The 19,798-nt window shown below is 55.3% G+C and overlaps 2 long non-coding RNA genes across 3 annotated transcripts; one reads left to right on the top strand and one right to left on the bottom strand.

Moving 5' to 3' along the window:
• Positions 1-1,184: 1,184 nt before the first annotated feature.
• On the bottom strand, positions 1,185-5,804 carry LOC131280574 (uncharacterized). The gene is made up of 2 exons (XR_009188220.1): positions 5,619-5,804; positions 1,185-4,721 (listed from the first exon to the last, which is right to left on the bottom strand). It is a non-coding gene; the product is annotated as an uncharacterized lncRNA (long non-coding RNA).
• Positions 5,805-5,959: 155 nt separating this feature from the next.
• LOC131280573 (uncharacterized) lies at positions 5,960-18,665 on the top strand. Of its 2 annotated transcripts, none has more exons than XR_009188217.1 (3): positions 5,960-6,420; positions 8,211-15,849; positions 18,363-18,665. It is a non-coding gene; the product is annotated as an uncharacterized lncRNA (long non-coding RNA). The 2 variants fall into 2 exon arrangements; XR_009188219.2 differs by lacking the exon at positions 18,363-18,665 and adding an exon at positions 16,220-16,596.
• The last annotated feature ends 1,133 nt before the right edge of the window (positions 18,666-19,798 follow it).

Genomic DNA, 19,798 nt, shown 5'->3' with positions numbered 1-19,798 from the left:
GGTCCCTTCTCCCCTGACAGCTCCCTCTCTGTGTTTTTTCTGGCACAAGAAACATTCTGTCGCCTTGTATAAATAAGGGAAATGTATGATATTTCCCCCTTCTCCTCCCTAGTGGGCTACTAGGAAGGGGCCTGGGGGGAAGAGGGGGCCCCACTTTCCAGATATAGACGTGGAAAGACTAGCGCGTGTCGGGGGGAGCCCTTGGCCTGCTTGGCTCTGGCCCCAGCTCTCCTTTCCCTCTGCCTTTTTCACTCTCAGGGTGGTGAGGGAGAGGAGGCAAGGTGCAGCCCCTTCCTCCCCCAGCTCAGAGCAGGAGGGCGCGGGGGAAGTCACAGAAACGCAGCGTGGCTGGCTATCCCGAAGGGTTCAGGGAGGAGGCGCAGGCCTCCCGTCTGCGTTTGTCTGTTTTGTGTTACTCCGCTTGTCGAGGCAGCCTGATGAGGTGGTAGAGAACGCGTTTGGGATTCAGAAAAATTGGCAGGAAAATGTGTGGCCTTGAGCAAGTCACTTTCTCTCTCTGGGCCTCGGTGGCCGTCCCTGTACAAGAAGCGGATTGGACTTACCAGGGGTTTTCAAACTGATTTTCACTGCGGGGTCCTTTTGCTCAAATACGTCTTGTGTCGCGACCTAACATAGGACATGGGTGCCCTGGGGAGCGGGTGGAGCTCTGTGGTTGAGCGCCTGCTTCACATGTACAAGGTCCCAGGTTCAATCCCCAGTACCTCCTAAAAACAACAAATGGGTGCTCTGTGGAACTTTCTGGGTGTGGGTGAGGGGAGGTCGGAGCCCTGATATCCAATGCCCTGGGGTGGCCCTGAAGGGGCTTGGCCGCCCACAGGAAGCACTCCGAGGTCCCGCCAGCTCTGTCCTCAGGAGGAGCTCGGCAAGCACTGCAACCCTGCCCGTCTACCACTACTGTGTGTCCATCAGCACATCACCAACCTTCTCCAGGCCTCAGTTTCCTCCTCTGTAAACTGGAATAATACCATCTGTCTGAAAGGAATGCCATGAGGATTACAGCAAACAACACACTTCATGTCCTCCTCAGCATCGTGTCTGGTGCTCAATAAATATCACTGTGCCTCTTCTCCGGCCTCATGTGATCTTGTGGTGGGTTTGGATTGACAAATCTGGTGTGCGAAGGTATGTTAGCAAGGGCGATGGCAAAACAAAACACAGCAGCATAGAGAAACTACGAGTTTATTTCTCACATAACAGTCTGGAAGGAGGCCCTCGCGGGTGGCGGGCGCCTCTGCTCCACCCGGACGGTCGGTCGGGGACCTGGGCTCGTCTCTCGTTGCTGCTCTGCCTCTCGGGGAGCGCCCCTCAAGCGCATGGTCCAAGTTCAGCCGCAGGTGCACCTGGCCCCAGCTCAGGAAAAAGAGCAGGAAGGAGAACATGCCCAGTGCCTGGAGGCTCTGACCACGTCGCTCGGCTCACATCCCCGCCGGGCCCAGCTGGCAGGCTAGCCTCACGCACAAGGGGAGATGGGGCTGCAGTGGGCCCTGGCAGCGCTAGTCCAGGCCTCAGAACCCAGGCCTGAGCCGCCCTCTCCCTCTTCCCCTCGCACAGCCCCGGGGGGAGACACTTGGAAGGCTCCCTGCAGGGACAGAGCCCTTCCACCGGCTCTCCCAGCCTCACCCCACTCTGTCCCCTTGCTCCCAGTTACTATGAATGTGGGGGCTCAGGATGGCTTGAAGCAGGCATGGAAGAGGCGGCGGGGGCCGGGGCCGTGCTGAGCGGACGGCACACCCCGCCACCAACTATGTGACCTTACGGCGGGATTAAGCTGTCCCAGCATCCACTGACTCTTGGAAACAGGAATAAGAAACCCATCTGTCAGGGTTGTGAGCATGAAATGACATAACTTACGTGCCTGGCACATAGCAGGCCCTCAATAAATAATTCATTTTACTTCGTGCCAGCAAGCAAATCCCAGGCAAGTCTGACTCCCCTTCCCTGCCCTTACCCAGCCTTGGTATGGCCCTTCCTTGCTGACACTGACACACGGCAACTTCCTGCCCTCTTTACTTCCTAGCCTCGTTCCCCTCCCACCTAAGCTCTGATCTGTCCTCTCTCCTCCACGATGTCTTCCCTGAAGGGAAAATCCTCACTTGGTCTCTTCTCCTCCCCTCCCCCACCTCCCGGCTGCCCTGTGGCCCCAGCCCTGTCCTTGTCCCAAAGGGCACGGCCCCACCTCCCCCTTCAGAAGCGCGCAGGACAGGAGAGGGGTGAGGGGTTGTCTGCAGGCAGATCAGAGGTCACACCCCAGCTCTGCCACTTTCCAGCTTTAGGACTCTGGCAAGTCATCTCTCTGGACCTCTGTCCCCTCCTTGGTCCTCCAGTGAGGTCAGGTGCCTGTATGTGGGGTGGGGTGGACACTGGTCCGTAGTTGGGTGTTTAGTAAATGTCAGTCTCCTCTGCTCTACCCAACCTCCTCCAACCCACACCCCAGGCAGGCACGGGCCCTAGAGCGTCCACCTCCTCCTCCTCCTCGACCCTACCAAAGGGAGATGTTAAACCAGGAAAATATTGCCATCATCATCGGCCCCTCCCGAGGGCAAAAGAAGTGATTTCCCCCTCCCTTTTTTTTTTCCTTTTTTAAGTGATTTTGCCTCGAAGTCTGTGAGCCCTGGGAGGGGACCCCTGGCCCGAGTTCCAGAGCAGAAGCCAGGGGAAAACTGAGGTGCCCCAGCTCCCAGGGTCACAGGGTCTCACTCCCCCCATCCCATGCAGTCCCAGTTGTGAGACCAGATTCAGAGGATGGGGGTCGGAGAGTTGATCCTGGTCACAATCTTAGAGAATCCATCGAATCCCTGTAAGAGGGAACTCACCTGTGCCATCTCCAACCTTCTTGACTCCTAGGCGCAGCATCAGGACTGACTAATGCTGGCGTGGTGCTTGCCGGGGGGGTGGCGTTGTTCCAGGCTCCTTACCGTCTTAACTCCTTTAATCCTCAACAGCCCATGAGGAGGCTGCTACCAACTCTGCTTTACAGATGAGGAAACTGAGGCACAGAGGGGTCAAGAAACTTGCCTGAGGTCATACAGCCGGTAAAAGGCAGGGCTGAGATTCAAAACCAGGCAGCCTGGCTTCAGAATCCTCGCGCTCCGTCACCGTGCTATGACGACAGCTGACCTTTCCTGGCAGTTTCTATGCACCTAGCACTGTGGAAAACAACTTAATGTGTAGTTCATTTAATCTCAGACAACCGCTTAAGATCCATACTAGTATTATTATCCCAGGTCAAAAAACGAAGGCAGAGAGAAAAGTTAAGTAACTTGCCTGAAGTCGTAGTTACAGAGCTCCAGAAGCCCCGCGGTTTTGCTTACCTCCACCCCCACCCCTCCTTCTGTAAGCGGGTCTTTGAGCTGCTAACACCTGATTCTCCCAACCTACCTGACGCCCACAGCCCACAACCCTTGTTCTCCCAATGACTCCTGTTCACTTCGCTCCCTCTTCCCTCGCCACTTCCCCGAGTATCCCCTGGTCCCTTCCCTCTCCCCGCAGTGTCCCCCAGTCCTTTGCCCCCCCCCAATGTCCCCCAACCCCGTGTGTTTTCGCTCTGTTGCCCTCCAGCTCCTGCTGAGTTGAATGGATTTCCCCAGCAAGCCCCGCCGTTTCCCCATCAGGGCCCACTGCGCCTGGATCGCAGGCCCCCGGGGGAGGGCAGCTGGAGAGCCACAAATAAAATCCTCTTTCTACTCCTCCGCCCCCAATTCCCATCACTCATCTGGGAATCCAGGGTGAAGAAGGGAGCTAAAGTGCAGAGTGTTCATTTAATATTAACAAATTGAAATGAATTCTTTAATGCCAATTAACTTGGAACGGCCCCTTATTAATAGTAATTTAGATTCATACTTGGGAGAAGCAGGGGCGGAGGGGGGGGGCGAATGTGCCCAGAACATCAGTGTGACAGCCTCGCCGGGTGGAGAGGGGAGGGCAGCAGCTTTACTTCTCCCGAGTGGAGGAACGAATGAACAAAGTCACTGGAGCAAACATGGGTTACTTTTGTCCTTGTTGATAGTGTCTCATATTTTATTTTTGCAGCTATGCTGAGTCTGAATAGGCTGAATAGGCTAAAGTAAATCATTTTAAAGGTTTACTTCACAATAATGCTAAAAAGAGGGCTTTCCTCAGAGCCAAGATTTACCCCAAACTCTCCTAAGCCAAACCTCTTTGACCAGAAGTGATCGATCGAGTTCCCAGGCCAGCTCTCTTCTCTGGTGTCTACTCAGAATCAGAGCCAGGGGTCAAAATGAGGTCCCCCCACCCCTGCCACCTCCCCCTTAACCAAAAGTAAAAGGGGGAATAAACATGCGTCTCTCTGGGAATCCTCCTCCAAGAGGACAGCGACCTAACAGGCTGACCCTGAGATAAGAGTGTACATTTAGGGGAGGAAAAAAAAATCTTTGTGGTTTTCTTAGGACTTCAGGGAAAGAGGAGGATTAAAATTCGATTTTGGATTACCGGAGAAGTTGACAAGAACAGGTCCAAGTGGAAAGACTTTAGTCCAGATGAAAAAGTTGAACGGATATTTTGCTTTCCTGATTCTGCTGGTCTGGGGCAGGGAGCGGCAGGAAGGGGGCGGGGAGGGGGCAGGGAGGAGGCTGTCAGAGTGGAGGTGCCAGAAGTGAAGCCAAGCCGAGGCTCTGACCAAGCAGGACACTTACTTCTTCCGAGGTGTCCCCCTGGATTTTCCCTCCCTAGTGGTGTTCTTTCTGGAGGGGGAGATGGGGGGTGAGAATTGGAAGCTGGGAATTGCGGAAGTTGTGGCATTCTGGGATGGAGAGGGCTGGAGTGCAAAGGGAGTTAGGGAAGGGTGAACACGTACAAAATGGTGAAGTTCCAAAAATCAAAACTTAAAAAAATGGTTTAGCATACCAAATATTACATTTAAAGAACAGGCCAAATTTTAAAAGGAGATAAAATACCTTAAAATCAAAACATGATAAACAAAACGGAGAAATAGGTATAAAGCATTTCAAATAAACCGCTCTTAAAAAGAGGAGGGATTGGGATTAATCAAAGGAGACTTTGTTCACACCCTCACAGAGTTGCCCAAACAATAAAGTCATTTACAAAACAAAAAGAGAAATTAACACAAAACTAAAGACTTGGTGCACACAAAGAGAAAAGAACTGGAGATCCAGTAACAGTTGAAAAAAACTAGTGAGGGGGGAGAAAAACAAAAGAATAAATTTCAAGTCTGCTAATTATTTTCTGGTAAATATTGAAATTGGAGGGGGAATGGAGCAAAAAGGAATGAACTTGAAATCATTAAAGAAGTGAAACTTGAAAAACATAAGGTTAACTCATTCTCAAAGAGAAATAAACTCTCCCCAAGACTGCCCCTCCACAAGAGAGGGGAGATTAAAATTTATCAAAAAAGAGAAAAGTACTGTTCACTCTCCAAGGAAAGTATATTAATCTGAAATTAATCTTTCGACAAATCCGAAATAGATTACACAAAAGAATACGGAAGGATTTTTTTTCTTTCAACGAAGAGAAAAACAAAATCACATTTAAACTGTCTGATGGGACAAGGAACGGGGAGCTGTTTACAGGTGCGGGAAAGGATGGGGTGGGGGCGTTTGCTGGGTGGAGGACCGGCTTACCTTGCTCTGGAGCCGCGGCCAGACAGAGTGGGTGAGGGTCCCTGCGAGTGCCTGCATCTTGGGGAAAAAAGAAATCGGGGATCTGAGTGGCCACGGACGAATCAGGAGGGCGGGAGGGCTAGGGGTGCCCGTCTCCCCGCCTCCGCCGGCCTCCCTCGCTCGGGTACCCAGGCCGAGAGAGCTACTGAAAGTTACAAATTGCTCCCATTATTAGCTCATCCCGGGCGGCCTGGTCATTGGCCAGCCTCGGACCACGTGGTCCTTCGTACCCATCGATCGAATTTTTTGTTGCAATTCTCCGTCTGTCCCTTGCCTCTGGGGGGAGGGGGGGACGGTGGCGCGGGGCCTTGGGGAGGGCCGGGAAGGGGCCGCTCTTCGCCGCCTCCCCTCCCTCTCCGCCCTGGGGGAGCCCTGAGCGCCGCCCCAGAAGGGGTCGAGGGAATGTGGGCTGGGGCACACCCGGGAGGGCAGAGAACTGGAGGCAGCAGGAGACGTCGCGAGGGACCGAGGGCCCTCTCCTCCGCGCTCCCCGGCTCGCCCCGCCCCGCCGGCGGCTCCCTCTGGCGCGCACTCGGCCGCGGGCTCGCGGCGGGCCCCTGGCCCCGGCCCTGACTGCGCCCTTTCCCGGGCCCTGCTCCGGCCTCCAGTTTGGGGAAAGGGGCACCGAGCCCTGCTTCCCCCGGGCCCGCTCTGGCTCAGGGGCCTGCGCCCTCAGGGCGCCCTCCCAGGGCCGAGCTCCTGGGATCGTTTGAGAGCACAAACTTTTGAGTGGATGAAAATCAAGAGGAGCCGTCCCGAGCAGGTGAGCCGTGCCCAGGAGGCGTGCGCTTTAGCTGGAAAAGAATGTCTCCCCAGCTCTCGGTCTCTTTCCCTCCTTACCCCATCCTGATTCTCCTGCCGGCAGCCCCTGAGCTGCCCACCCTCTGGGAGCAAAGCGGGCTGGGAGTGGGCGTCTGTCAGACGCGTGGGGCCGGAGTAGCTCTGCCCGCCTGAGCCCCTGGACTCCGATGGCAGCTGGCGGGGACGGGGGGCGGGGGCGCGGGAGGAAGGGGGTTGCTCCGAGACTTAGGAGAAAGGGAGAAACTAGGGCTCCCAAGAGTCTAAGGAGATTACTTCTTTCCCCAGACGCAATTTGCGGGAACTTCAGAAAAGTTTTTTGAAGGGAGATGGGGAAGAGAGCGGAGCCGAGGTTTTGAGGGTTAACGCGGGGAGGGGCTCGGCGGCGGGGGCTGCGGGGAGGATGGCTTTGCTGCTTTCCCAGTCGCCGCTGATTACCAGAGTAGAAGCCGGCCCGGGTCCCAAACCCCTCACCCCAGCAAGCTTGGAGACGCTTGGAGATCCCCCAAGGGGTCTCGGCGCAAACGGGGAGAAGTCCTAGCGGAAAGTCGCAGAGTTTCTGGCGCTGCCGGGATGGGGACTGGGTCCCAAGTCTCAGTCTCCGCTGCCCCCGGGCCTTTCGCTTATTTTAAGGGACCCGAGAAAGGAACAACTGCCAAATATCTTTTTTTTTTTTAATCCAGTCTGACAGAGACCCATTTCCCAAAAATGGAGTCGGGGAGTGCCTCCCCTGGTCCCCACCCCAGCACAACCCAACCTTCCCTAGAGTTGCGGGAAACGAGCTCCCCTCCCTCCCAGTGCCCTGGCTGAGACTGCCCCGGGAGAAGGATGGGGAAGCGTCTTCCAAAGGCAGCCGTGGGCGGAGGCGCGGCTGCACTTGGGGACACCGCGACGAGAGTGGGGGCGGGGGTCGCGCTGGGGTGGGGGCGGGGCGGGCCTGCGGGGAGATCTTGGCGAGCCGGGAGCGCCGAGGCCGCTGCAGGTGCGCGGGCGGGGCCTGGAGAACTCCGGCGCCCGGCGGGGTGCCTGGGTGGGGAGACCCCTCCGGGGTGAACTCCCCGGGGTAGGGGGTCAGCGCTGCGCCTGAGGCTTCCGGGCCGGGGTGCTCCCGGGGACCCCCGGGCTGGCGGAGCAGGGCAGGCGGCAGGCGGCACCGGCCCCCGGGACCGCTTCCTGGAGGGGGCCGGGAGGAGCTGCGGATCCCAGGAGAGCAGGTCCTCACGTCCCGCGCGTGCTGTCCCTGGTCCCTGCGCTGCTGGGCCGGGAGCGGCGAATCCACCCGGCTTTTGTTTTCGCCGCTCGCGAGGTTTTTCCGCCCGCGGCCCAGCGGCCGCCCAGCACCTGCTGGCACCGCAGCCGCGGGATCGAGCCGGCCTGGCTGGGAGGGCCACGGCCTCACAGTCCAAAGAGACTCTGGTGTAGTCGCCAGACGACTTGTTCTTTCAGAGGGACGTGTCCAGGGGCACCTGATGCTCAAAACCATTCTAGGCCCTTTTCTTTCACCCCATCCCAGAGTTGTTGGATGGAAGGCCCCAGCACTCCCCGTCCCAACGCCAACAGGAGAGCTGTGGGGGCTGCCCTCTGGGCCCTGCCCCGGCTCTGGGTGCTCTGGGAGGGGGTTCTAGGCGGCTGGTTCTGGACTTGGCTTCTTCCCCCTCTAGACAAACCCTTCCTAGTAACCAGCGCTCCCCTCTCTCAACATCTCGTCACATTTCTGTGGGGTTGTCGCTTTCTTTTCTCTCTCTCTCTTCTTAGGGCTGATGAAGAGGCAGCGGTCTGACAAGGCTCTCCCCCTCGAGCCCGCACTGGGGAATTGTGGGCTCAGCCCTGACATTTTAACTCGGGGAGACAGTCCCATTCTTAGCCCCTTGGGGTTGCGCCCCACGTTGAGGGGGCTTGAGAAAGAATGGCCTGGAAGATGGGCTGACACAGGACAGAAACCCTGAGGGGCTGGGACAGCTTTATGCCATATGTCTACTGCAAAGAGAGGATTTAGTAACAAAGGAAGATGGAAAGAAGCAAAGAGCTGGAAAAATTCAGTGCAACAAAGAGAGAAAAAAACTGGAGATAGGAAAAGATGCTGTGGACGGGGGCAGGGTGGGAGAGAGATGAACACAAAAGTGATATTGATAAAGGGCAGAACTGGGAAGCAGGGTTAGGTATTTTTTTTAATAAGAAAAATGGGGAAAGAGAAAGAAAATGAAGGAAGGATCTAGGAGTAAAAGAAGAGAAGAAAAGAAAGGGATGTGAAAGAAAAACAGAAGGAAGATCAGTAGAAAAGAAGGAAAGTGATGAAAATAAAGGAAAGAGGGAGAAAAGCAAAGAAGGGAAGAATGGTGAAGGAAAGGAAAAATATAAGGAGAAAAAAGTGAAACTGGGGCAGAAAGAAAGCAAAAGAAGGAAGGAAAAGGAGAAATAAAGACAGATAAAGAGAAAAGAGAAAGAACGAGACAAAAAAAGAAAGAAAGAAAATGGGTTAACCGAAAGAGGATCCCTATTCCAGAGGAGCCCAGAGGGAGAAGGGGAGGTGTGGAGGGTGTTTGAAGAGGCCGGGGTGGGGGGGGCACAAAGGGGGAGACGGGGGGCGGGACAGTGGCAGGGCCTGCCAGGTACCCGGGCCCCCTCAACTGGAGCGGCCTGGGCCCTGACTCACCACCACCACGCCCGGTGCCCAGCCCAGCGACAGTGACTGGCCGCGACCAGGGCAGCAGAGGCAGAGGTCAGGTCCCTGAGATCCAGCTTCTCCACCAAGCAGCCGACCCAGCTGGAGGAATTTTCCTGCAGCACCGTGCTGACTGTCGAGCTGGCCTTGGCCTTGCAGCTCCCCCACACGCCCTCAAGCTCTGAGTGAAGAAGGGGCAGGAAGGGGCTGGTCACCCACTGCCCCGTGTCCCCGCTCCCGGGCTCTGTCCCCGCAGCAGCAGCCGCCAGTGCCCCCAGCCTGACGCTTCTGGCAGAAGCTGCCTAGAGACCAGCCGGCTTGGCTGCTGTGCTCTGGCTCTGTGGCCTGGGGCCTCAGTCTGATCATCTTCAAGTAAGCCCTTCGCACTGCAGGGTTTTCTCTCCCCAGCCTGTAGGTCTGCTGGTGAGGCGGGGTGAAGATCAGGCCTGCTCTCCTTTGGAAGGGGGCATCTTCATTTCCTTCCAGCCTTGTCTCCACCCCCGCCCCAGGAAACAACCTTCCCGGGCGAGGGGTTCCTCTGTGCCAGAAGGGGTTGGATTCATCTGTAAAGAGCTCGGCTGGAAGAGCCAAACCCTGGCTGGAAGAGCCAAACCCTGGCTCAGCTTGAAAGGGAACGAGGACATTCCCAACATGGCAAGTGGACCCTCGGTGTGAAGTCTATCTCAGTGAACTCAGATGCACGAAGAGAACGATGGCAGAGCGGCTTTGGGTTCAGCCTGTAGAGGGGGTGGACCGGGAGCTGGAGGCTGGCGGGTGTGTCTGTAGTTAGGCACGTGTGTGTGTGTGTGGAGGGCACGGATCAGAGTTGTAGGTATGTGGGTGTGATGGAGCTGCACCCCTGCCCTGACTGTGTTCTCCGGCTGCAACAGCCCAGTTTCATTCAGAGTTTTTAAACCCAATTAGATCATTTCTTTGTCTCCCAGGTGGGATCCTGGGCAGGTCAGGAGGTCAACCAGGTCTTCCAAGGGCAGTGTGACCCTTGAGGACAGACACAATCATAGTGAACCTTGCAATTCCCTCCCAGGGAGGTCTCCAGCCCAGCGCTTCCTGGGATGGCTTTGTAAGCTTTTCCTCCCCTCTTTTCTCCAGTACTTTTCTTCCTTCATTTATCGCCCTCCCTGTCTAACTCTCTTTCCACCTTTCCTTCCTCTCTTTATTTCCTTTCTCTCCTCCCCTTTTCATCTCGTCCAAGCTGGGCTCTGGGCTACCTTTGTATCCCAGAAGGCTTCGCCCTAGACATTGAGGCTAGCCAATAGGCACCCTTCCCGCCAGAGTTCCCTACCTGAATGCAAATCTCAGGATTGGAAGATGAGGGACAAAACAGGGAGTAAGCTTTGCTCACTCGGTGCAGGATGACTGTGACCTTTGTCCTCCCCTTGGCTAACCCCAGAACCCCCCTCCATCTACAAGCCACAGTCTGCCTGCCCTGCGCCTGCCCTGCCCTGGGAGTGGAGCTGCTAGAGCAGCCAGGCTGTCTTTTTCCTCCTAGGGTGAGTGAGGGCCTGGGGAGCTCACCTTAGTGCGGGGCCATGAGCTCAGGGATGCCGGGCCAGAGCGTCCTCTTAAACAGGCAAGGCCTATTTCCCTATTTCCCGAGTGTTTAGGGGTCCTCTTCCCCTGGGATGGGGCGGCCGGGCAATTCTCGCCCTTGGCTGTCTCTCCAGGGAACACCCGGATAAGGCGGGCACACTGCCAGGCCTCAGTGGAGGTCATGCAGACGGTCTGCCGAGAGCAGCCTCCTCGCTCCACCCTTGCAGGGTGGAAGGAACCCAGCAGCTCTCTCGGGATCCGGCATCTCAGCGGGCAGAGCCAACGGCTGCAGCTGCGTCCTGGAGCCTGCCGCTGGAAGGGGCGCCTGCTTTGGGCTTCGTGCCTGCCTCAGCCCCGATGCTCTGTTCTGTCTGCAGTCGTGGGGTTGATGGATAACAGGGGAACTCAGACCCCTCCCCGTGCCCCCACCACCTGCAGAGCTGCGGATCCAGATGCACTGCAGCTTCCAGCCCTGCATAGGAGCTATCCAAAGCAAATTCAAATCCTCTTCTGGCAGGAGGAAGGGCAAATGCTTCTTCCTCAGTCCTGCATTGCTCACTGATCTGTTTTGGGTTTTTTTTTTTTTTTTCAAAGATTTTATTTATTTTTACCCCCTCTCTCCATTTTCTGCTCTGGGTCCCTTCGCTGTGTGTGTCTGCTTGTATTCTCATTAGGTGGCTCTGGGAACTGATCCTGGAACCTTCTGGAGTAGGAAGAGGCAATTATTCTCTTGCACCACCTCAGCTCCCTGGTCTGCTGCGTCTCTTATTGTCTCTCCTCTGTGTCTTTTTTTGTTGCATCCTCTTGCTGTGCCAGCTCTCCGCGTGGGCCAGCACTCCTGCGCGGGGCAGCACTCCACGTGAGCCTGCTCCCCACACTGGCCAGCTCGCCTTCACCAGGAGGCCCTGGGCATCAAACCCTGCACCTCCTGTATGGTAGACAGGAGCCCAATTGCTTGAGCCACATCGGCTCCCCTCACTGATCTGTTTTGAGGGCATTTGGGGGTCAAAACTGAGACCAGATTTCTCCAATTGGTATAAAATTAGCATCTCACAATACACCAAAGGCGTCAAGGAGCAGGAAGCCCCTGAGGTCCTCACCCAGCCCAGCGATGATGGAAAGGCTTGTTGAGGGAACGGAAGGGCAAACAAGCAGTGTGTTTAATCTGGAAGTTAGTAGCTTCTGTGCATTCCATTAATATATCTATTTAGTACCTAGATGTGTGAAGCAGCCCACCTACCTCAGTTTGCCCTGACTGCCAGAAAAGACTTGCTAGTATGGGACTTCAATGTGTTGTGGACAAATATATAAATAAACAAGTGGTGGGGAGTGGGTGTAGCTCAATGGTTGAGCACCTGCTTCGCATGTACGAGGTCCCAGTTGCAATCCCTGGTACCTCCTAAAAAAATAAAAATAAACCAGTGGAAAAGAAAGTTTGATTTGGGTTCAGCTGATTGTGACCACAGTCGTCCATGCATCTTGGCTCAGAGCCCCAGTCTTCCCAGCTCCAGCTGCCCCGTCCCCGTTGGTTGAAAAACAGACTGTCCTAGGATCCCTTTTGTTTCCCCCCTGGAAAAAATATTAGGATGGGAGCATTAGGCATGGGATGGGATCAGTGGACATGAGAGCCCTGAAATGAAGGTTTGGGATGGTTGGTAGGTGTGCCCTCAGAAGGCGGTGGTGTGCACTGCCGGATGTCAGGTGGTGTGCTCTCTTCCCCTTGCTGAGCAGGTCTGTGAGTGTGCCTTGGTGTGACTGCACACCTGAAGGTGACCGCAAGGGTGTGCACGTGCAAGTGAGCCAAGGGGGAGGGGGTGGCAAGGGTGTGCCTGTGACAGGCTTGTGTGCACTGAGCCCCGAAAGACTGCACAGCTGTGTGTGTGCACCCACGCAGAGCTGAACATATCCCCGCATACGCGACCCTCCGTGGATGCAAGAGCATGTGTCCTGCTGAATTATTATAAAATTACACTGACCCTAACAGAAAATCCATACCGGCCTCGGCCTTTCTCCCCCGACCTCTCGACCTCTGGGGTGCCTGAGGAAAGAGCTGACCGGGTCACCGCCTCCCCCTAGTCAATGAGTCTCTCTCCATTAGCATAAAACATGAATCTGCTGGCAGCTTGACAAATTATAACTAGCAGCCAGAGTTTTGCCAACTGGCTGGCTTGGGCGCTGTCTATTTATCATTGAAAATGGTAAATCATAAGAATCCAGATGACTTAATTATTCAAATCCACCCAGGACCCAGAGAAGCTGCAGTCGCGTCAATCCCAGCCCTGGGCTCTGGGAGAAGGGCAGGGGGAAGAAATCCTTCTAGCTGTGAGCTGGGAGAAGCAGGTCCAGCCCCCGCCCCTTCCCTGCCTGGTGAGCAGGGTCTTTCTCCGCGGCTGCCTCCCCTTCCTGCCTTCCTGCCTACCTTCCCAAGCCTAAGCCTGGCCAGGGCCTTTGGGGGCCGACCCTCCCGAGCTGCTCTCTCCCTCACCCAGCTCCCACCACTGCTTCGCCAAGTGCAGGTGCTTCCCGGCCTCTCGTGGGGATCGCTGTCCGCTCTTTCTCTGTGGCAGTGCCTTCATTTTGCCTTTTCTCCTACTCCTTTGCCATTTTCTCTTTCTCTCTGTTCTCTCTCCTGCCCTTGCCTCTCCCTGGCGACGATCACCGACACCCCCCCACGCACACGGCCTCTCCCAGGGAGGTTTGCTGCTCTCTTGGCCCCTTTGTTCTCACTGTCCTAAATGGGTGCAGAGCTCAGGTCTGCCCACCCCGCCGCACCTCCCCCACTGCACCCTGCCCCCTCCCCCAGGTCTCCAATGTGCCGAAGGTCTGAATTCATTCTCCTCCTTGGGGCCGCACGAAACACCAATGTCGATGGATGATATTGCGCTTGCCCACCCTCCCTGTCTCTTTCTTCCCTGGATTTCTACGCACCCTTATGCGCGGCTTGGGAGGAAGTAGGCAGGCCAGCCAGGGGGTGTCCCCGCCACTGCGGCAGGACCGCGTCCGCAGAGGGCCCCTCCCTGGGCTCTCCCCTCATTCCTAGTCCTAGCAGAGCGATTGTTCACTGTGAGCTTTTCCCAGAAGGAAACGAATATATGTTTTCCTTGCAGAACAAATCCTAGATCCGAAAGTCTGCGCGCTCAGCTTCAGGGGCACGTTTTATCTCTGGGCCCTTTCTTCTTGGTATGCCTCACAACCTAGGACAAATACGTGTTGCTATTTCTTCCAGTCCTGGACCCCAAGGGTAGTTTGTGTTCTGCCCGGCCCCCCAGTGGGGTGGGGAGGGGTCTGGCTGGGTCTACACAACCTCTGGCATGATCGCATCCACGTTAAAGGAGACTGGAGCTGGGTGACCGGAGGCCCCCGCTTTGACTGGTGTCCTGGTTCATTCGTATGGAGGATTGCGCTCCCTGCAAGGGCCCAGAGCTGTCCCCAAAGGCTCCTCGAGCCCACCTCTGTGTCTGCAGTCTGAGTGGCTCCGCAGCGTGTGTGTAGGGAGGTGCACACACCCCTGTGTGCGTGAGCTGAAGTTCGAGCTGACTGAGGGGTCAGCCTGCTGGTGTGCATTCCTGCACACATGTGGGCTGGGGCCCCCAGTTTAGGGGGGAGGGTGTGTGAGCACACTCTTCCAGGAGAATCCCTTGTGCTGGAACAGCAAGTGACAATGTCCCCACCAACAGGAGACCTGAGGAAACAGTCCTTTCCCAGCAGTTCCATTTTAAGGGCTCTGAGCAACGTGCTCAATAAAATATCGGACTTCACATAAATGAGAAGGAGCCACCTGTTTCGGATCCCCCCCATCAACCTCAAAAGCAAGTTCTTCCTAGAGTCCAGCCTTCTCTTCCTCTCAGGTGGAGTCGGGGCATAGTCATAGCCCCAAGAGAACAAGTCTGGGGCCCTGCCACACCCAGGCCCACCCCCACTGCTAAAACTGCAGCTCCTCCCCCTTTTCTTCCTCCCCACCTTTCCCAGCCAGGTTAATATTTGACAACCAGAGTGGCTGGGAGGGAGGAAAGGGGTGGAGAAAAGCAAGACTCAAAAGCAGGCCAGGCGGCTGGAAAGCTGGACGATCAATAAGAGGAGAGGGATTGGAGACAGGTTTCCCTCACTTTTTTTTTCCTCCACTGGCTCAGCGCCCCCCGGCCCAGCTCCTGCGAGCAGCTGGGGGCCAGAGCCAAGCCATGGCCTCTGTCTGCCCTTCTAATCAAACAGGTTCCTAATCCCTGGGTAGAGGGTAAACAGCCTCCAAGCACGGCCATGATTAACCACAGAATTGCTGCTAAAGTATTTCGGGGCCCTGTTCCCTGCCCCCCTCCTACCCGTGTTACTAATTAGCCCCCGGCTTGGGAGGAGCCGCGAGGAATGCCTTTGAGCAGGCTCTGCAAGCCCGGCTCTGAGCTCTGGGTAGTGTTTCTGGTGCTAGGCTAGCTAAGGGTGGCAGGGGGGCGCCCACCCCTTCCCCACCCACAGACTCCTCATCAGCTCAAAGGCAGAGAGGGTTTTTCCCCTCTGCTCCCTCCCCGAACCCCCCTCGCTCCCCTTGGCTGTTCACAGCTGGGAGGCAGGTGGGGGACAAGCGGGAGCGTGGAATCAGCTCCGGAAATCAAACGACCCAATAAAAAATTAATTGTCTAATTAAAACCACGAGGAAGCCCCTTGCCAGAGTTTGGATCTGAGTCGTCAGGGCTATAAAGGGTGGGAAAATGAGTCTCAGCTCCTAATAAATTCCTGATTTGCAGCTTGCTCTATCAGCGGAAGGAGCACTGAGCTTCTGCCTGGTGAAGGCTCCCAGAGGTCATTCCATCCATCCCTCTGCCCCTGGCCCGGGCCATAACACTCACGCCTGCACGCCTGCATCCAGCCCAGGGAGACGGGGGAGTCCAGCCCTGAGTCCAGCCCAGGGAGACAGGCTTGATCAGGGCAGGCAAGTACCCCGGAGACCCCCCCCTCAGTATCCCTGCTCTGAATCTCACCCTTTTCTTCCTGGTCTTTCCTAGGAAAAGAACCTGGAAACTTCTTCACTGGAAAGTTCTTCACGTAGTTGAATTTATCTTTGTGATACACAAGTTTGTTGTGTAGGCTTGTGTTGACCTCATCCCCTTCCCTTCTGTGAAAAATGCGTTTTTACGGAATTGAACTGACCGGTCCTCTCCCTTCGACCTTAGAGAGTGCTGATTTGTGCAGGTGAGTGACAGAGAGCCAGGCCAAGAAGGGACTCTTCCGTCTAACAAAAGGGCTGTGCGCACTTTGCTGGGTTGACAGCCCACATCCTCCGGAAGTCCCGAGGGCAGTGGACAGTTAAGCAACTGACGGGTGTATGGGGGACTCAAACTTTATTATCCCAGGGTAATTGTGCCAGTTCTTCACTTGGGTCTTGTGTAGACACAGCCTCTGTGCTTCCATTCTCTCCCTTCCTTGGCAAAAACCAAGGCCTTAATTCACAGCATTTTAACAAGAGAAGGAAGAAGCGGTTAGCGTACAGACTTCAACAGCATTATTTTATTATGTAGACTACAATATGGGATATATGTCTGTGATTGGTTTCTCTAAATAGACATGGAAGGGGAGCGGATGTGGCTTAAGTAATTGAGCTCCTGCCTACCTCATGGGAGGTCCAGGTTCAGTTCTCGGTGCCGCCTAAAGAAGACAAGCAAGACAGCGAGCTGGCACGATGGGTGGTTGCAGCAAGCTGATGCAATAGGATGACACAACGAGAGACACACGGAGGAAAACATAATGAGAGGCACAACAAAGCAGGGAGCAGAGGTGGCTCAAGCGATTAGGTGCCTCCCTCCCACATGGGCGGTCCCAGATTAGGTTCCTGGTGCCTCCTAAAAAAAGAAGACCAGCACACAACGAACAGATGCAGCAAATGCAAACAACGAGGGGATAGGGGAAAATAAGTGAATAAAATAAATCTTTTTTAAAAAATGGAAGAACAATGTTTGTCCTTCAAAATATTCACTTCAGAAAGACATACATTTATTCTATATATGCCATACTGATTAGAACATTTCTACAAAGTCTTCTTTAAAAACTGACCTCAGAGCCAGTTTCCAAAATATTCGAGACAACCATTATTAACCATGAATTGTTTTTTGTCTGATTCCAAAAAAGCAAAGGATAAAGATTTGCCACCAATAAGAGCATTCAAAAAACTAAGTCACACACCCTAAAGACAAAAAAAAAAGGAGTTACAAAAATTACTCACATCACGGCAGCCCTGTTGGAATAATGGGGTCTCCCCCCAAGGTGACCACCTGGAGGCAACAGTGCTGGTTCAGATGCAGTTCCTTAGAGCCCCATCTGGAGCGCATTATTTATCGTCCCTGATGATCCTTCTTTCCTTCATCTGGTTGTTATTTTTCATCCTAAACAATGAACTAAACATTCCCTAAGCAGGACAAAAAGGGAAGGAAGCGAATTCTTGATCCTCATAGGGGTCAGGACCCAGTTCTGATTTCTACAAATTCTATGCACAAGTGTAACCAGGGTGGCTGGACTTTCCCACTGCCAAGAAGCCCAAACCTAGAGGCTGGGCTACAGGCGCGGGTTCTGCACCGCCTCGTCTTCACCTCACGTGGCTCAGGACCAGGCCCCACTGGGCACTCAAGGGTTATCCCGTTCCGTCTGGGGATTCAGGACAATTCTGATTGACTTTTGCATTTCCTTTCCCTGCTCCGTGGCCCTTTCGTTCTCAGAGACCAGATACCGCTCCCATTTCCCGGTGCCTGCCCCTTCCTCCCAAGGACTTCATTTTGGGGGTCAGTTTGTCCATCTCTGTCTCCAGGCAAGACCTCACTTGAACATTCCCTAGTTCTCAGGCTGGCCAGCTTGGGCTGAGGACAGACCCCTGTCCCCAAAAGGACACTATGGCAGCCCATGACCGCACCGTTCCCAGGCCCCCGTGCACACTGAATCCTATGTGAATGGCACCACCTAGAGTTGTGCTCCAGGAGTGCAGCGAGCGGGCTCCCCGGGGGCTGAGCGGTGCTGCCGCCCTGCAGCCCAGCGACGCCCGGTGACTCAGGCAGCCTCGCGGCCCTGCTGGATGAAAAGCTCCGGTTTTGACAACCAAGGTGTCAACACCTCGGCCCTGGAAAAAAGGCTCAAAGTGGAAATCCTCCCCGCCTCACTGACGGCAGGAAGATTTAGGCTCAGCCCGCAGCTCACCAATCTTCCCTCCATCAACTTCAAAGGCAGCTCTGGCCCGGGAGAGGGCTCCGAGGGTGTGGAGCAAAGCTGGTGTGCCCCAAGCCCGGTGTTGGGTGACGTTGCCAGGGCACAGGTCAGGCTGGGCCCAGAAGTCAGTGAAGCACAGGAACCCATCTGGAGCCTGGGAAGCGATGGGGGATGGGGCGTGAAGGGGTGGGGGGCTCTCTCGGGGTGCAGTGTGAATGTTTCCAATTGCCTGGGGCTCACTCTGGGTCCCTCGCCAGCAGGCAGAGCTGCCCTTGCCTCCTCACCCTCTGCCAAGCCTACCCCACCTGGAGATCCTTCCCATCCTCCACCCAGCCCTTCCCTTCCTCTCAACCTCTGTCACACTCTGTGCTCCCAAGGAGCCTGAGTACAGCCCACTGCCCTCGGTCACTCCCTCCAGCGCTGATTCCCTCTGCCTGCAGAGCCTCCGGCCCCCGGGCCCTGGCCTCACTGCGGCAGGAGCTCCCTCACGTGTCTTGTTCACCCCGTTATACCAGGACATCCCCGAATCGGCATCTCCTGGAAGCTCAGTCGTCAGACTCCAGATAAAGCCACCTCCTCAAAGACTGAGACCCTTAGAGGAGAGGATCGACCCATCAGGAGTCAATCCGCAACCTCAAACGTCTTTAAAAATAAAGTTTATTATATGAAAGAAAATCCAATAAAATTGCAAATGCATATATATGAAAAAAAAAAGAGTCGGCCCACACCGACTGAACTCTTCCTTCGTGCTCAGCCCTGGCGGCCATATAAAGGGCTGGGGTTGTCCAGCCCCAAAGAGCCTTTGATCTTGTGTGGCAAAAAAGACATGTTCATCTCAGATTTTAAAAATAATAGTAAATCTGCCCATGAAGGTGAGCCTTACAGACAATAAGTTTCAGCCGTGGGCGCAAGGGCTGTCAACTGAAAGCCTTCCCGAAAGCCTCCCGGAAAAGGTCAGCCAGGAGCTGCCCTCGTGGCCTCAGAAAGCCGAGAGCCCGTCACAGAACTCCAGGCTGCTGAGGAATCATCGCGGGGGTTGTCCTTGGTTTCTGGGGGGAATGGGTTCCGGTTGCAGCGGGGCGGCTGAGGGTAGCGTCGTTGAGCACCAACTCTCTACCAGGCACTGTGCCAGGCTCTAGGAACCTTTGAAGCAATGGCAGTCTTTAAAAAATTAGATCTTTATATGGTAAAATGGGAAGAACCAACTCCAAGGGCATATAGGAGCACCATGTACCATCAGCCTAAACCTCTCTGGGGAAAAAGGGAAAGGAAAGGGTCAGAGAAGGCTTCCTGAAGGGATGGGGGGGTATGTAAACTGTAAGCAAAATGGTATGCAAGTGGTACCCCTTGTTCTCCCACCCCCCTCCCAACTGAAAGCTGCCTTCCACCCCAAGAATAAACCTTTGGCTTCTCAACCCAAGGTCACGGCAGGGAGCCAACATCCAGCACACTCTCTCGCTTTTGCTCTGGGCAGATTATCCAAATCTGAACTGAAATTCCAGCTGGATCCGGGGTGCCTCCCTAACCCACCTTCCCGCAGACCGTCCTAACCTGCCAGGAGGAGGCCCAGCTGCCGGCCCGATTACCGGTCTGGAAGGAGCCTGGAGGGCAGGGAGGGAAGCGTCTACGGACTCCTAGAATCCACGACACAACAGCCTTCCTCTGTCACCCTGTGGGGAAGATGCCCCTGCTTGCCCCTCTCTCCGTTCCTGAGCCAGCTCCCACCCTCCCACTGCTGCAGCTGCTGGGTCCTCCCCCACCTTGGGAGAGCACACCCCTCCCCTCCAGCTCTCCCACCACAGGGGGTGCAGTGGGAGGGAGGCAGCAGATGGCCCCATTTTCCATGGCCTGGGCAGGCAATTTTGGAAATGAGAAACCCCCATTGCCCTTTCCTCCCCTCTCCACATTCCCTAAAAGTTCTTAGACGGAGATCCGTGCTACGTGCAGCTAT

Source organism: Dasypus novemcinctus, chromosome 12 (assembly GCF_030445035.2).
Source record: "Dasypus novemcinctus isolate mDasNov1 chromosome 12, mDasNov1.1.hap2, whole genome shotgun sequence".
NCBI classification, from domain to species: domain Eukaryota; kingdom Metazoa; phylum Chordata; class Mammalia; order Cingulata; family Dasypodidae; genus Dasypus; species Dasypus novemcinctus.
The sequence above is the reverse complement of the archived record's forward strand: the minus strand, read 5'-3'. Positions and strand labels throughout refer to the sequence as shown.